Below are 17,621 nucleotides of genomic sequence, written 5' to 3'. Positions count from 1 at the left end.
TCATCCAAAACTAAAATACAATTGATTATTCAGGTTTAAATAATTCATTTTGATTGTATAATAACTAATAATTCAAATTACCTTAATATTTGTTATATAAAATGTGAAACACCAATGATTGAATACACACCCTGAACAATTACAGAATCAATCTATAACAGATGCATACAATTTTAAGTTATATTTCCTTTGTTAACTTGTCGTATGCCTAAATATAGATGCGAACCGTGTGAAACAATCAGTTCCAATTATTAAAGAATAGAACAATACAGATCATAAGATTTCGAATTATATATAATATATATAGCCGTATGTTAGGTGTGTGCATCGAAGTCGATAACTAAGCATCTTTTTGAAAAATGTCACTCGCCTTTTATTATCAGGAGTTTCTGAACAATAATGCCATTTCCTTAAATAGGATCCCCTCACCGATCTGATTACCTCTTTTTCAGTTGATTTTCATAGTTTTTCTATTGATGTATTGCTACACTAATGTCCCAGGTTAATAGGAGATGGATTGAGAGCCTACGAAGAAATGTTTCTCCGATATATTCTGCATGTGCCTCTCCCAAACCAGGAGACTTTTATCCAGTGATTGTCCTTGGATGCTGTCTGTCGTAATGTATTTATTAGGGATGTCAACGAGTACTCGAGTATTCGAGTATCGCTTGGTAGTACAAAATGTACCGAGTATCGAATACCAAAACGATACTCGACTAATCGGTTTCCTGTTATAATATTGCTGTCATCTTTATATAAAATTGATCTTCTTGAGAATCTCTTTCGGAAAATTAAATAGACATCACTGGTTAATCATACTAGTAAATAAGATACATTTTGTTTCGAATTCTTGTACTACTAGGGCAAAAATGCCACACATGTGTCACGCATGTACCTAAAAACACATGTGTCACAGGTGTGTCACATGCGTAATACACATGTTTCTTGCCACGCATGTGAATCATGCGTGGTACACATGCATTCACATGCGTAATACATGCATGTGAATCGCATGTGTCTGAAAAACACCTGTGTCACGCATGTGTTGGAAAACGCATGTGACACATGTGATATTTGCATGTGTAACACATGTATAGTCAAACGCATGTGTAACGCATGTGTTACACAGGAAAATTTTGTTGATGTGAATTTAAGTTAAATTTTTCTCATGAATTTTACGTTAAATTTTTCATGTGAAATTCACATGAAAAAAAGTTAATTGTGTCCAAGTTGAAAAAAATTTACATCAAAATTAAAACTTGTTTATTAACATCTAATACCTTGTAAGACATATATTCCATTGAAAATCTTATTTTACTTTTAATAAAAAAAATTATTTTCACATGAAACCCCCCTTTTTTTGAATGAACAATGCATTTAAATGGGGAAACATAATTGGAACCCCCTTTTATCCTGTGTTGGGACCCTCCCCCTTTTAAAAATGGCTGGATCAGCCCCTGATTATCCTTAATTGTCACCATAATAAATGGTATTTTATCCAATCAGCTTAGGAAAATAATCGCAGTAAAAAAAGGCAAAGTAAATAAAATTGCAATAATTGTCAGATATGGGTCCAGGATCCTTAAAAAAAAGTGAGACTAGACTTGTAAAAAGTCTCTCTCTATATATAATTCCTAAAGGGAGTAGGCCAGGGGATTCTGTGAATCACCCCGGCCTTCCCCCATAAAATGTTCTTCTTATTTGAACAATTAAAAGTTTAATCTTTAAACATTTATTTTAATTAAGATTTTCATTGGTATTTCTTTTAATACATATACACAGGTAAAAGAAGTATGCATTTATATTGGGAGAATTTGGTGTTAATTGCAGATCTTTTGATCTTCAACACTTTGAAAAAAAATGATTTAGAACTTGGAATATCTAGATTTGTTGTGTTGTGTTTTTGTTATTATTGTTTGAATAACTTTCTCAAAGGTGTGTTACAATAACCTTACATCTCTTTTTATTCCTATATATCTGCCAACTATCTTGGACAAAAGACAGACAGATACACCCAGTAGATATTCATACAGTTATGGAACTAAATTATAAATTTGCATATTTTATTTAGTATTTTCTTATTTGTAACTAACAATATAATACACATGAGTATATAGAAAGTACTTGAAAAGTTTCAGAGTGTTTGGGGTAGTCTGTCCTGTTCAATACGGCTCATAAGATAAAGGGGAAAGCAACACTATTATCGTGTTTAAATCACGACAAACAATAGTCACTACATACTTTCGTCCCTTTAATTTTTAGGCTTATACAATGTACAGAATAATATACCATTATAACTTGATCATACGTTTCTTCATCTTTGGTGTGGAATAAAAGCAAAGGATATAATTACCTGCTTATATTTTACTTGTGTTTCAAGCAAGCATTTGGTGGGTTGAGAGGGGTTTACTGTAACGGCGGTTATAAACTTACATAGGCGGATCCAGGGTGGGGGGCCCGGGCCCCCCTTTCGTGTGAAAAAATTTGGTTGATTATATAGGGAATCACTGAAGCATGACTGGAGCGCCCCCCCCCCCTTAGGTCAGTCAGCGGGCCCCCCTTATGAAAAGTTCTGGATCCGCCACTGACTTACCACCACCCACGTTCCACCACATCAGTGTCCTGCAGGCACTTGCCCGCAGGTGGTGTCAAAAGTTACATGTGCTTGTGTTTTTTCAAAGTTCATAAAATGTGGAACAAATGTCCTCAATTTCTCTATTCTATTTAAAAGGGGAACATAAATATCAGTGATCAGTGTTGGAGCTGGGACTATTGTATAATAGTCTCCATAATAGTCCCAGGTTGGAGGCATTAATGTCATTAATACCATTGTGAGGGTACTACTGGAAAGAAGTTGTTTAAGAATAGATCAACCCAGGATTTGTTTATTGGATCAACGGTGATAACATTTTAAAACTGTGATACCCAAACAACCTTGGTATGAAATACTGTCAAAATTCCCAGTAACCGTTGGGCTTAACATTACATAAAAACTATAAAGATTGTGCCATTGACGGATCCAGAAATTTTCATAAGGGGGCCCACTGACTGCTAAACAGGGGGCCTCCCTAGTCATGCATCAGTGATTCCCGATATAATAGATCAAATTTTTGCCACAAAAAGGGAAGAGGCAGGGTGCTCTAAATCCGCCTTTATGTGGAACACGAACCTCCAAAATACATGGGTGAACTCAAGTATTGTGAATGATAAAGTTAGGAACTTTCTGCTCAACATGTGGCAACCTAGGTTTGAGTATACATGTAATTGCCAACTTGAAATTAAGTAAGTAAATCTTTGATTTGATTCGCCATATTGGCAAACATGCGAAGATAAGATCTGGTGAGCTTTTCGTCGAATATCATGAGGAGATAGTGTTAAAAATATTTGCATAGTTCATGAGTTGAAAATTATAAAACAAAATATATTGTTTAACCTTGGACAAAAAGATCAAGTCCAAAACTGGCTGTTATTTGTGTAGGCTACCTTAATCTTGAAGAGTATGCAATTCTAAATCAAGGAGGCGGTAGGCAATTTCCTAATAATATTACAAAAGAACTTGTCACAGATTCTTAACTAAACGTCTATCAGATTAGTAAAATTTCTAATTCACTGACATCTGTTGGACATAGATACTCAAATTGCAGAATCTTATTAGTAATAAAAAAAAAATCTGTTTTTTCTGTGACATCGCTTTGAAAAATATATGTTTATATTTTATTTATTACACTCTGACTGTCTAACATTTAATTCTCCTCTGATTAGAATTTAGAGTAATTATCGTTTGTCAATTTTCCAAACTTCCCATGCCCCCCTCAGCAGAGTTATTTAATTCTGAATGGAACAAAATGTGAATGAGTTATAAATAATATATAAATGATTGAATATTCTTTATTTAGTTTTTTTTTATTCTCAATTCTTCCAGAGACATGTATATGCTCTGAGAATAATGTCTTTGCATGATTCTTCATAATTAAGTATACTCAATTATTCTCTATGATCCTTCTTTCTATATTTTTGCTTTTCAACTATCTATATGTAGGACTCTAAAGTGCGATGGTCACGCTAAAGTGCGATGGTCTACGCTAAAGTACGATGGCGTCACACGCTAAAGTGCGATGGTTGTTTGTTTGCTAAATTAGGATGGTATATCACGCTAAAGTGCAATGGACCAATAGGGTAAGGTTAGAGGGCTTAAAACGTTAAAGTACATGGATGTTATCAAATAGTCTTTTTGCAAAAGCTAGTATGCTAAGGTATATTAAATATATGTGATAGGCTTTATAATTTACCGGTAGGCTTAAATGATTGCTCCTAAATTTAGAAGAACGACCACGTAATAATTGCTAAAAGGTAATTTTGGTGTCACAAAATACTATATTTCCTGTAAAATTAATTTTTAACAATTCGGGCGTATTAAATATTTGGATAATTGGTGTAGCTTGCCGTTCACAGTCTATCACTAATGTGAATACCTCCCCTTACAGTCGTCATTGTCATTGTAAATTACAAATACAAAATTCGTTCATTGTCGGAACATGTAACATTTATTTGTATAAGTTTTAATTTAAATGCGAGAGAAAGGCGATGTTCGCCGAGCTTTCTCCTTTTTCGTAGCGAGCACAAATACATGTTATATTTTCCTACAATGTACAAACTAATGTTTTAGCCGACAGTTTATAATTTACGCTTAAAAACATGTACCTTTATTTTGCTGACGTTACTTTTCAATAAAATCGGCAATATTTTAACGGGGATCGCAAAGTAAACTGCAACGTAAACAATGATTTAAATGTATCCGTTTGCTTCAAATAGAAGCAGGATACAGGATACTTATGCCTATACTATTTTGTATCTATAAAGTAAAATGGTCGACTGCAGGATACATGTCCTTCTTCCAGCACCCCCGAAAAAAAAACACGTTTGCTTCAGCCGACAAAGCATGGTTAGGTTTAAACTAGTTAATTCATGGACATTTGGTTTAAAAGTTGTTAATCAAATATTCTTAATTTATCTTTCAGTATTTACATTTGGTTTGTATAAACGACTGTTAACGTCATAATCCAACTACGTTTCTTACGTCTATACTTTCGCGGAACATCAGACTTTAGCGTATGGAGGCATCGCACTTCAGCGCAGACCATCGCACTTTAGCGTGACCATCGTACTTTAGCGTCCCCTTCGCACTTTAGAGTCCTACATATATAATTTTTTTGTGTCCTTATTTAAATCCCCATTCTTGATTCCAGACTAACTCTCATATATATATACGTAAATGTACGAAAGCTTGGCACGTCGAATACGGAAACCCGGAAATCTTTTCACCGTTGTCGTTTTTATACTATGACGCAAAATCCATGGACGCTCGTCTGCTGCTGAATTCATGTTTTAAAAGAATGGACAAAGATAGTCAGATAGTTGATACAAAGACCTTTGATTTTTCAAACTGATGGATCAAAAATTTATTATAAACAGATATATTGAAATGGGTTAGTAACTTACATTGTCGATTAACTGAATCCGGGGAACGAAAGTCAACGCAACGAAAGTGTTTCGTTTTGATGGATTACGTACCAACTTAATTTATTGTACTTGGAAAGCGCAATGAAATGTAAATATAATCATGCGCATTTTTAGGAAGATGCTAGTGCTATACTTTTCACGAAAAACCATTTGACTTTATCCATGTCTGATTGTCATGCATGTATAAACCCGAAAATCAGTCAATATTGGCAAAAACGGAAGCAAGTCAACTCGCCCCATTGCAATTGGCAAAACGCCCCATTATTTTAAAATCGCTCCACTCTTGTTTAGGGAGCTACCATTTGATTTTTATGGGAGAGGGGGCTTTGACGGAATTTGAAAAAATGCGGGACAGGAGTTTTGAGTAAAAAAATAAAAGCCAGGACCGAAAAGAATGAATAATAAACTGTCAGGACAGATATTACAACTAAAAACAATGCAGGATAACTGTTCATAACATTTTCATCCTAGCCCCCCCACCAAATCAAGTGGTAGCTCCCTTCATACCAACTTGCTTGCCCCACATTAAAAAAAAATCGCCCCACTTGTGAAAAGGATTAAATCCTGTTAAATATACAATGTACTCCTGCCAACAGTGGCAACTTGCCTAACTTGGGTAAAATCCAAATGAATATAATCATGATAATATATAATAAATATATTATAAACAGATAAAGGTCTACCAACTCGCCCTACATGTACTTTAAAAAAATGAAAACTTATCTACCCAGAATTAAAAAAAAAAATGAAATTTAATATATGATATTTATTGAATTTAAATGATGTTTCACTTCTTAAAATATAATTGTAGATTCATTATTTACTATTATTTAATTTATGTATTTATTGGAAAATAACTTTATTCTTGCATTAGCTTAGTTATTTGCAAAATAATTGCAAAGAAACCTGTTAATTGTATCATAATCTATCTGATTGTTTTTTAGCCGACTCAAAATCATGCTGTTAATTAGTGCCTCCTGTTGTACATGTACTTAGGAATCGGACACCTCCAGAAGATGAAAGATCTACTTTACATGTACGTAATGTAAATATAAAAATAAGAAAATGTGGTATGATTGCCAATGAGAAAAGAGTGGAATTGGTAAAAGTCCGTGAAAATTCACTTGTTTTCCAATCCTAATAAAACTGTCATATTGTAATGTTTAAATAACCTAATTATTTTCAAAATAAAATCTTGTTTACACCAATGAGAAAAGACAACTCTCCATCAGAGATCAAATGACATCAAAGTTAACAACTAGAGGTCACTGTACATCCTTCAACAATGAGCAAACCCCATACCATATAGTCAGCTATAAAAGACCCCAAATGAAAATGACAAATTTGTAAAATAATTCAAACAAGAAAACTAGCAGACTAATTTATATACAAAACAAAGAACAAAAAAAACAAAATATGATACACAGCAACAAATGACAAACTGAACCACTGAATTACAGGCTCCTGACATGGGACAGGCACATACATACAAATATGTACAGGATGGGGTGGGGCTAGACTAGTAGTTTGTGGTGCCGAACCCACCTCCTAACCTGGTATATTGATGTGAAAAGGGCTTAACTCGTCAGATCTATACAAAGTAGAAAGACATCTAACAAAACCACACACAAGACGTGGTGGGTACTTACACATCCCCACAACAAAAAAGACCCAAGTTCAGATCTGAGAGTACCCCCAGTTACTAACACCTAGTTCAAAGCCAAAAACAAAGTACATTGTACATGTACAATGTATTTACCACCAAACCTTGCCTGGTTTAGTCCATTTCTCAGATACTACCTTATATAAAATAGTCCAACTTTTGGTGTAATTTAAACAACTTTGAATGACTTAAAATTTCAAAGTATCATGATTATTAATAACTTAATCCCCAAAGATTGGCATTATAAATCATGACAGATTCAGAGATCCTGTAATATATACTGTACATGTAATCACTTTTGTTCATCCCTTCATTCAAGGGTCATATGGAATTTATATGATGGATTAGCACATTAATAAAATGATTAAATACTTTTTTGTAGTCATTTTTTTTTCGGGGAAAGTTTGTTGGTCTAGTTTTAAAAGATTAAAGCAAGCCAATTTTGCCAGATCAAAATATTAAAGGCAATTTTGGCAGATACATTGTATTATAACTTCATTTTATTAAACATTATTTATTTTTAGCTTTTTCAACGAAAGTACAATTACTTTGAGAAGTAGGAGAAGCTAAGCAACAGGACAGAATTCATTTGAGGCATTGCTTTCTAGATTATATAGTGGAGTCATAGATTGTCCTATTGATTTATGTGGATATGAGGAGCAGTAGTCAATGAATAATTTTGTGATGAGAGGTATGTAATGAAAATGATAACTATGTTTGAATAATTTTTTCTTGTCAGGCTCTGTACATGCTGTTTCGAAGATTTTTTTAAAAGTTTGAGGTCAAAGAGTTTAAAGTTTGATTCTTGTAATGTTGTGGGCAAGTTCGAAAATTATCCATGTTAGAAGTGACAAATTTATTTTTTTTACAGGTCATTTTTATAGAAAATTGCATTCAAAGCTCTCTTAATCGCTTGTTCTTTTTTGTCTAGCCACAACAGTTATGAAGCTGTGACTTAGGCATGCTGTTTTCAATAGAGGCATAGTCGTAAAAAAATTGTTGATATTCATGATGAGGTCAGTTTAAGGAAACCAAGAAATAAAACCTTTGCACCTTTTGTTGGCGGTATACCATCTTTTCCGCAAGTTCATTGTTTTCTGTTTAGTATTAAATTTATAATTAAGATTTATTATTACATCGGTGATCCGTTTATTTGGCAATTTATACAGGAATAATGTCACTTTGAAATGTATGAGTTAGAAGGTAAGTGCTATTAAAATTTAGGTTTACAGAAGTTATTCCGTGGAAATATATATTGTTTAATGTAATGAAAATTGCATTGCAAGCAATCCCAAACAGGTCTACATTTCTTTTAGATTATTTATGAAAATGTTTAAAAGAACAACCATATTGTATACTACAGCAAAAAAATTTTGAGGTCGTATATTGCTATCAACTCGTTCGAAGACATTTGGTTTCCGGACAATAACTTCAGTTTAAGTGTATGAATGTCTATGAAATTAGATTTAAAGGTTCAATACCACAAAAGGAAGGTTGGGATTATTTTTGGCGTCATGGTTCAACCAGTGTAGGAATTAGGGACCAAAAAAGGCCCAAATCAAGCATTTTTCTAAATTCAGGACAATAACTTGATTATAAGTATTTTTATTGCTATGAAATTGTACCACAAGTAGAAGGTTAAGTTTCATTGTCGAGCCTTCGACTTTAGTCGAAAAAGCGAGACATAGCGATCCTACATTCCGTCGTCGTCGTCGGCGGCGTCCACAAATATTCACTCTGTGGTTAAAGTTTTTGAAATTTTAATAACTTTCTTAAACTATCCTGGATTTCTACCAAACTTGGACAAAAGCTTGTTTATGATCATAAGATAGTATCCAGAAGTAAATTTTGTAAAAATAAAATTCCTGTTTTTCCGTATTATACTTGTAAATGGACTTAGTTTTTTTCTGCCAGGAAACATTACATTCACTCTGTGGTTAAAGTTTTTAAAATTTTATCAACTTTCTTAAATTATCCTGGATTTGTACCAAACTTGGACAGAAGCTTGTTTATGATCATAAGATAGTATCCAGAAGTAAATTTGTTAAAAAAAAAATTTCATTTTTTCCGTATTTTACTTATAAATGGACTTAGTTTTTCTGCCAGGAAACAATACATTCACTCTGTGGTTAAAGTTTTTAAAATTTTAATAACTTTCTTAAACTATCCTGGATTTGTACCAAACTTGGACAGAAGCTTGTTTATGATCATAAGATAGTATCCAGAAGTAAATTTGTTAAAAAAAAAATTTCATTTTTTCTGTATTTTACTTATAATTGGACTAAGTTTTTCTGCCAGGAAACAATATTTTCACTCTGGTTAAAGTTTTTAAAATTTTAATAACTTTCTTAAACTATCCTGGATTTGTACCATATTTGGACAGAAGCTTGTTTATGATCAAAAGCTAGTATCTAGAAGTTAAAATTTGTACCTGTTTATCCGTATTTTACTTATAAATGGACTTAGTTTTTCTTCCAGTTAACATTAAATACAGTCTGCAGTTAAAGTTTTTAAAACATTTATTAGATTCATAAACTATCCTGGATTTATACCAAACTTTGGCAGAAGCTTCTTACAATCAAAAGATAGTATCTAAAGGAGTAATTTTTATTGATTTTTTTTCCTCATTTTTGTTGAGCCTGCGATTAACAGCAAAAGTAGGCGAGACACTGGGTTCCGCGGAACCCTTACAAATTTTTTGGGGGTATTTGCCCAAACCATTCAGGAATTAGAGACCAAAAAGGGTCTAAAACAAGCATTGTCAGACTGGCATATATTATTAATTGATCATGATAAGTTATTCTCGTTTAGAATACATAAAATATTTGCCTCTGGACATTAAAATAAGAAAAAAAGTCAATCAATTTATGTTTTTGCATTATCAGAATGAATTTGCAAATATATAACAAATAAATTATGTTGTATCCTTGGAGCTGTTTCAATGACCTAGCATATAAATATAAAAAGATGAGGTATGATCCTCAATGTGACAACTATCAATTAATAGACCAAAGGACAAAGATGTAAACATTTACTGGTCAATGTACAGCCTTAAACAATGAACAAAATCAATACCATAAAGTAACCTACAAGGATGAAAAATATAAACTACATACAGTAATGGCAGACAGCAAACAACATAAGAACCAACTTTCAAAATTAGCCAAAAAGGACTGGATTCATCAATAGGGCTTATAATAAAAAAGGTGCAAAAAACATGTTTTCCCAAACTAAAATATCTATCAGTTTACATTCAACAGATTTAGTGTAACAATGTTTCACAGTTTGTCATTTTATGCAGTCTTAAGAAAAGTATGACTGTGTAATGTCAAAATATTCAATATATCAAAAGGGTATAAAACCTATTTCTCAATGCAAGTATGCAAGGATGTACAGACAGACAAGTGTAAAACTTGATGCCCCCTCCGTTACGACAAGGGCATAAAAAAGAGATGCACAATAGGACTATGTCGGAAGTTTTAATAAATTATGAATTACATGTTTATGCAGAAAAAACACATACAAATGTGTGTTCTTGTGTGCAGATATAACTAATTCCATGTCAAAATTCCATGTATGTTCGACAAAGTTGTTGATATCCAAAAAACATTAAAAAACTTTAAATGGGGATTTTCCAGTTTTGGGACAATAACTCAAAATGTGTTCACCAAATGGCAAGAAACTTTTGTGACTTGTGTGTATCTATTGACATGAGCTCCCTTTCGATTTTTATAAATTTAAGATTTTATGTTTCCAAGTTGTTGGGTTATATTCATTTAAAAAAGGGAGATTTTCCAGTTTTCAGACAATAACTCAAAAATGCTTACAGCAGTTTTCATAAAACTTTGGTGAATTGTTTATATTTATTGTCATAAGCTCCCTTTTGGTTTTTATTAATTTTAGATTTTATGTTTCAGAGTTATGTGATTTTATTCATAAAAAAGGGGGATTTTCATATTTCAGACAATGCTTTGAGCAGTTATCATGAAACTTTGGTGACTGGTTTATATCTATTAAGATAACCTCCCTTTAGTTTTTCATGAATGTCTGATTATGACATTGAAAAGTTATTGAACTTTATTCTTTGAATAAGCGATTGGTGTATCATGTGCTCATGGTGCAGCTGTCTATTTATTTTGGGCCAGGTTTTCAAATTGGTCTACATGCAGGGGTTAACATTTGCATTAAAAAATGAAAGGTCCTGGACTATTTGAAATTTTCAGTCCAGTGAAAGGTCCTCCATTTTTTTTGTCAACATTGAAACCATTCTGAAGCGTACGAAAGGTAAAAATAAAATGTACTTCTAGAATTTTATGTTTGACATCATGAGTACGCATATGACGTCACATTGTTTAGTTGCTAAAGACAATGCAAAATATTTGTTAAATGGTATTTATTTTAATATGCTGCATTAGAAAGTAGATAACTGTATTGTATTTTAAGCTTGGCCTTCATTAAACTTGATTTTACCATAGGCGGATCCAGGGGGGGGGGGGGGGGGGGAGGGGGGCCCTTTTGTGGTAAAAATTTGGTTGATTATATAGGGAATCACTGAAGCATGACTGGAGTGGGCCCCCCCTTTAGTTATAAAAAGTTCTGGATCCGCCACTGTTTACTGTCACATCACTAGGTAAATACAGAATTCTCCTAAATGGATAAGCTAATTGTTTGCAAAACTCTTTGAATACTTATTATAGTCTTGCATCCACATGCTATTAATAAAGTACTGTTTTCTCCCTTTCAGCTGTACATTGTATTACAACAAATGGACAGAGGAGTTGACTATTGATAGTGACTGATAATGGACTGGAGTAACCTAGGGTCCAATGACTCCATGCCTGACAGTCCATGTGTACATGTATGTCAACAGCCAATTCTAAGTAACCTTAAACATATATATACAAAAGACCTAAAATAATAGTATGTGCATCTATGGGAGACTTATATGTCACTGTTATCACACAGTGTTGTGTGGCTTCATTACTGATTAGAGACTAATCAGATTATCCTTTACTTTAAGTTCAAATATAATGTACATGTACTCAATAATTATGACTTGCCTTCATTAACTTGTAATAATTATGATGCAGGATCCAACAAAAGTATTTTTTTTTTACCTACATTTTATGCATCAGTCTCGCTGATTTTTTAAGTACCTTGTAAATGTATATGGATATATGTATGAATTTAGTTGTAATACTTAGTTTTGAGCCTTGCACATATATACATCATTGTACATTGTCATAGAAGTTAAAATAACTTTGATCGCTGTCAGACAATGACAGAGTGTTTTGAAAATTGCTTCATAATGTTGATCAGATTACCTTATTTAATTAATAAAATGTTATTGTCACAGATTGAAATTTTTAGTATTTTATAAATAAGGTCTTACAATGTATGGTAGGATTGTCAATGAGAAAACATTCCATTAGTCAAAGAGGATGTAAAAAAATTTAGGTCACTGTATGACTTTCAACAATGAACAAAACCATACTACCGTAAAAGCAGAAATTTTCGTGGAGGATTTAATTTCGTTTATTTCGTGGAAAGAATATATCCACGAAATTAAAACCCCCACGAAAATTTAACCTACATATAATATCACTTCCATTTACTGGAAACCACGAAATTAAATCCCCATGAAATCTTGTAAAGAGACAAAACCACGAAATTTTAACCCCACGAAAATTAATGTTTCTACAGTATATAGTCAGCTGTAAAAGATCCTGACAAAGTGAGCAACAATCCAATCCAGAAAACTAGTGATGTTCCAATTACCATTTGCAGTATTGGTTATAATATAAAAATATCACTTGTTTTCTCTCTCTTTGCCAAGGGATAACTGTATTCCTAATTTATTCTTATTGGAAAGCAGACTGCATCAGGTTAAGATTGTATATGATAATCACAGGAATTTTAATTTTCAGAATTAGCTCCTCAGATGTAAGTGGAAGGGAAGCTATATACATTATATGTTTAAATGAAATTAACAACAGGATTAGATATTGAGGAGATCCTATAGCTACAGTATATATAAATGTAACTGGTATGTATTTGTTACAGTATTTAATTTCCAAATGGTATAACAAAAATACTGAATTCCAAGGCAATTTCAAAAAAATCGTAAGGGTTCCGCAGAACCCAGTGTCTCGCCTACTTTTGCTGTTAATTGCATCATTTTCTCATCACTTGGCGTCCGTCGTCGTCCGTTAACTTTTACAAAAATCTTCTCTGAAACTATTGGGCCAAATAAAACCAAACTTGGCCTAAATCATCCTTAGGGTATCTAGTTTAAAAAATGTATCCGTTGACCCTGGCCATCAACCAAGATGGCCAATATTGCTAAAAATAGAACATGGGGGTAAAATGCAGTTTTTGGCTTCTATCTTTGAAACCAAAGCATTTAGAGCAAATCTGACATGGGGTAAAAATGTTCATCAGGTGAATATCTATATCTGTTGAATTTTCAGACGCATCAGACAACCCGTTATTGGGTTGCTGCCCCTGAATTGGTAATTTTAAGAATTTTTTTTTCAATTTTTATACGACCACAAAAAATTATTGGTATCGCGTTGTTGTCGTCGTCGTCCAAAGACACTTGGTTTCCGGACAATAACTTTAGTATTAGTGAATAGAAATCTATGAAATTTAAACATAAGGTTTATAACCACAAAAGGAAGGTTGGGATTGATTTTGGGGGTTATGGTCCCAACAGTTTAGGAATTAGGGGCCCAAATAAGCATTTTTCTAGTTTCATGACAATAACTTGTGGAACAGTGTATGGATCTCTCTGAAATTATACTACAAGTTTCCATACCACAAAGGGATGGTTAGGATTGGCTTTGGGGGGTTATGGCTCAAACCATTTAGGAATTGGGGGAAAAAAAGTGAGAAAAAACAAGGGTGTCCTGGTTAATGGACAATTACTTAAGTACAAATTACAGTGTAAGGGAGGTAATTCAAATACATCTTGGAAATTTGAATTGAAATTATGACCATAACTGAGGGAAAGATTTTTTTTTTTGGAAAAAGGGGGGGGGGGGGACAATTTTTTTCTCCTCAAGATTTCAGAAATCAAAATCAAAAAGAAAATCCTTCAAATTTTTTTTTTTTTTTAAAAAGGGGATGGAGGTCAATTCGCAACAGCATAGTGTATTACACAAAAGCAAAATTTTGAATATAAATTCAAATCATATAACCAATTCTAAGTTCTTTGACTACAGTTATTCTGTGTCAGAAACCTATTATGTGTCAAATATTGAATTGCAATCCAAATTCAGACCTGTATCAAGCGCGAATATTGTGTCCATATTTGCCCCAACTGTTCAGGGTTGGACCTCTGTGGTCATATCCAGCTGCGCTCGGCAAAGCAATTTATTGGTTATTATCTTGAACATTATAATAGAGATAAACTGTAAACAGCAATAATGTTCAGCAAAATAAGATTCACAAATAAGTCAACAGGATCAAAATGGTCAATTGACCCCATAAGGAGTTATTGCACTTTAAAGTCAAATTTAACAATTTTTTCATAAATTTTTGTAATCTTTTACAAAAGTCTTTTCCTGAAACAACTGAGACAAATTTAACCAAACTTGGCCATAATAAGCATTAGGGTATCTAGTTTAAAAATAGAACATAGGGGGGAAAATGCAGTTTTTGACTTATATCTTTGAAACTAAAGCAAAAGTATATCGGTTGCAATATTTCATGCATCGATTGTAAAATAAAAAAATATCAGGTGAGCGACACAGGCTCCTTGGAGCTTTTAGTTGGTATTGTAATTTAAATGAGGTTAAGACGTGTAAGAAAGGGGCTTGAAAAATGAGGAATTGTGTTTCTACAAGCACTTAGTAATCTAGATCTATAATACTAAAATAACAAGGTCCAATTTGTGAGCCGGCATGACATAAAAATGACGATTCAAAGAATTCAACTTTATTTATAACTTATATATATAGGACAATGGTGTTGATTAAAAATTACACCATTCCAGGCCCATTTGTTTTCCACATAATTATTACTACAGATAATTAACAAGTTCTGGGTCGAAGGGTTCAAAAAGAAAGATTTTGAAAGCAGAGAAAACTGTGCACCTAATGACCAGCATGACATTATTAGATGACAAAACGAAAAATCTTAAAATTCAGGCTAAAAATAAGGCTAAGGTACTTTGCTTCAGTCACAACACCATGATGTCCCGGAGTATTCTAGTATATATTATATATACAGGTAATGTGTAGTACACATGCATGAATAGAGTTAGTTTTCATTATTACGGTAATTTATGTTGATAAAAATGAGAATATGTAGTATTATTGCCAATGAGACAACTATCCACCAGAGTCCAAATGACTGAATGTTAGCAACTATAGATCACTGTATGAACAGCTTTCAACAATGAGCAAAACTGATACTGCATCTAGCAAGCTATAAAAGGTCCTGAAATTACAGATGTAATACAATTCCAATTTACGTAAAAGACATTAAACGAAAAATAAATATGATAAACAACAACTATTATATTCCATTCCAGTTGTTCACACGATATATATATATATATATGTAAGTTTGGTAAATCATTGGAGATTAAATTGATGTTATCATTTTTTGCCTGATTGGTAATCCAATATTTGATGTATGTTTTACAAAAAATATATGCTGTTTTTGTCTCGCTTGACGGAGTCAAAAAGCGAGGCATAGGTATGCTGTTTCTGGCGTTGGTGACAACAGCGGCGTCAACAATGTATTAGTTTGTGATTAGGTCTAGTTTATAGTGAACCACAAGTAGTAAGTCGAAGATATTTGGTATGCAGTTGTATTAGTATTGGCACATCTCATTTCCATGGAGATTATTTGGCCCCACCCCCTCAGTTATGGTTTATTGACTTAATTTGAAATTCTTGCTTAGTCTTCATGTATTAGTTTGTGATTAGGTCAGTTTATGGAGAACCACTAGTGGTAAGTTAATTATGATTGGTATGCAGTTGTATAAGCATTGGCATATCTCATTTCCATGGAGATTATTTGGCCCCACCCTCTCAGTCATGGTCTATTGACTTTTAAATTTTTGCTTAGTTTTCATGTATTAGTTTGTGACTAGGTCAGTTAATGGGGAACCACTAGTGGTAAGTTCATGATAATTGGTATGCAGTTAAATACGCATTGGCATATCTCATTTCCAGAGATTATTTGGCCCTGCCCCCTCAGTCATGGTCTATTGACTTTGAAACTTTTGCTTAGTTTTCATGTATTAGTTTGTGATTAGGTCGACTTATGGGAAACCACTAGTGGTAAGTCAATGATATTTGGTATGCAGTTGTATTAGCATTGGCACATATCTCATTACCATGGAGATTATTTCCCCCCCCCCCTCAGTTATCGTTTATTGACTTTAAAATTTTCTTAGTTTACATGTATTAGTTTGTGTTTAGGTTTTTTAAAGGGAACTACTTATGATAAGTCAATGGTATTTGGTATGCGTTGTATTAGCATTGGCACATCTAATTTCCATGGAGATTGTTTAGCCATGTACCTTTAGTCATGGTTCATTGACTTTGAATATTTGCAAATCTTACATGTTAAAGTGTTGCTATTTTAATTTCAACATTTGCATTATCGAAATTACTAAAAAGCGAGACATATCTCTGTGATTACAGTTTATTTTTTTTATTACAGCAACAGTATTCCAAGAGTCTGATGGCTGATAATGTATTACAGGATTTTATCATTCAAGCAACATCTAAGAAGGATAAGTGCAAATGTATGAAGGAAGCCTTGGGTACAAATAGCAATTACAGCAATTACATGCAGGAGAGATCTCTTAATATTACTAACAGACATGTAGTCATTATATGGGAGTGGTGTATTCAAGAAATCTAAAACACATGGAATTAAATATCGTGTATATTTTTTCAACCACAAGTACTCTCAGAATATAATACAATTCAAATTCAAATTATTGTGCCAACATGACAATTACAGTCTAAAAATGGAAAATGCGTGTTTTAAACTGATTTTTATATAAATATTTGAAATAACAAGAATTTTTAGTTTATTGTGCAGCCAAACTTTGAGATCTTCTAATGGGATATGCCTGTTGTTTGTCAACATTTGTTTTCTTTTTGCCTTAACCTTAAGATTGGTGTTAAAATGAAAAATTGAAATAGATATATGAAATAAGAAGGAAATGGTTGTAAATAACAGCAAGACTTTCAATATGGTATATCAAAATATATTTCACAGAACTTTCTATTTCAGTTTATTAATACAATGAGATATGAGGTATAAATAAATCAGACAGCTACACAACAAAAACACATGAAAGGCATTAAGGTGCTAACATACAGTCCTCAACAATGAACAGGTGTCTAAACAATGTCATGATCTACTTAATTAACCAGAGTCTATACCAATCAAAGAGCTGCCATCAACACCA

The 17,621-nt window shown here is 32.9% G+C and overlaps 1 protein-coding gene and 1 long non-coding RNA gene across 9 annotated transcripts in view; both read left to right on the top strand.

Annotated features, from left to right (window-relative positions):
• LOC127702592 (perlucin-like protein) overlaps window positions 1–17,621 on the top strand; it is a 79,250-nt gene that overhangs the window by 52,323 nt on the left and 9,306 nt on the right. The gene's annotated exons all lie outside the window — the stretch shown is intronic.
• LOC127702601 (uncharacterized) lies at window positions 5,227–13,644 on the top strand. 2 transcript variants are annotated; one of them, XR_007982500.1, is made up of 5 exons: window positions 5,227–5,486; window positions 6,465–6,556; window positions 7,708–7,874; window positions 11,928–12,041; window positions 13,111–13,644. It is a non-coding gene; the product is annotated as an uncharacterized LOC127702601 (long non-coding RNA). The 2 variants fall into 2 exon arrangements; XR_007982499.1 differs by lacking the exon at window positions 5,227–5,486 and having other exon boundaries at window positions 6,404–6,556; window positions 13,111–13,247.

This window comes from Mytilus californianus, unplaced genomic scaffold, assembly GCF_021869535.1.
Source record: "Mytilus californianus isolate M0D057914Y unplaced genomic scaffold, xbMytCali1.0.p SCAF_5, whole genome shotgun sequence".
NCBI lineage: Eukaryota > Metazoa > Mollusca > Bivalvia > Mytilida > Mytilidae > Mytilus > Mytilus californianus.
This window is presented reverse-complemented; position numbering and strand designations above follow the sequence as displayed.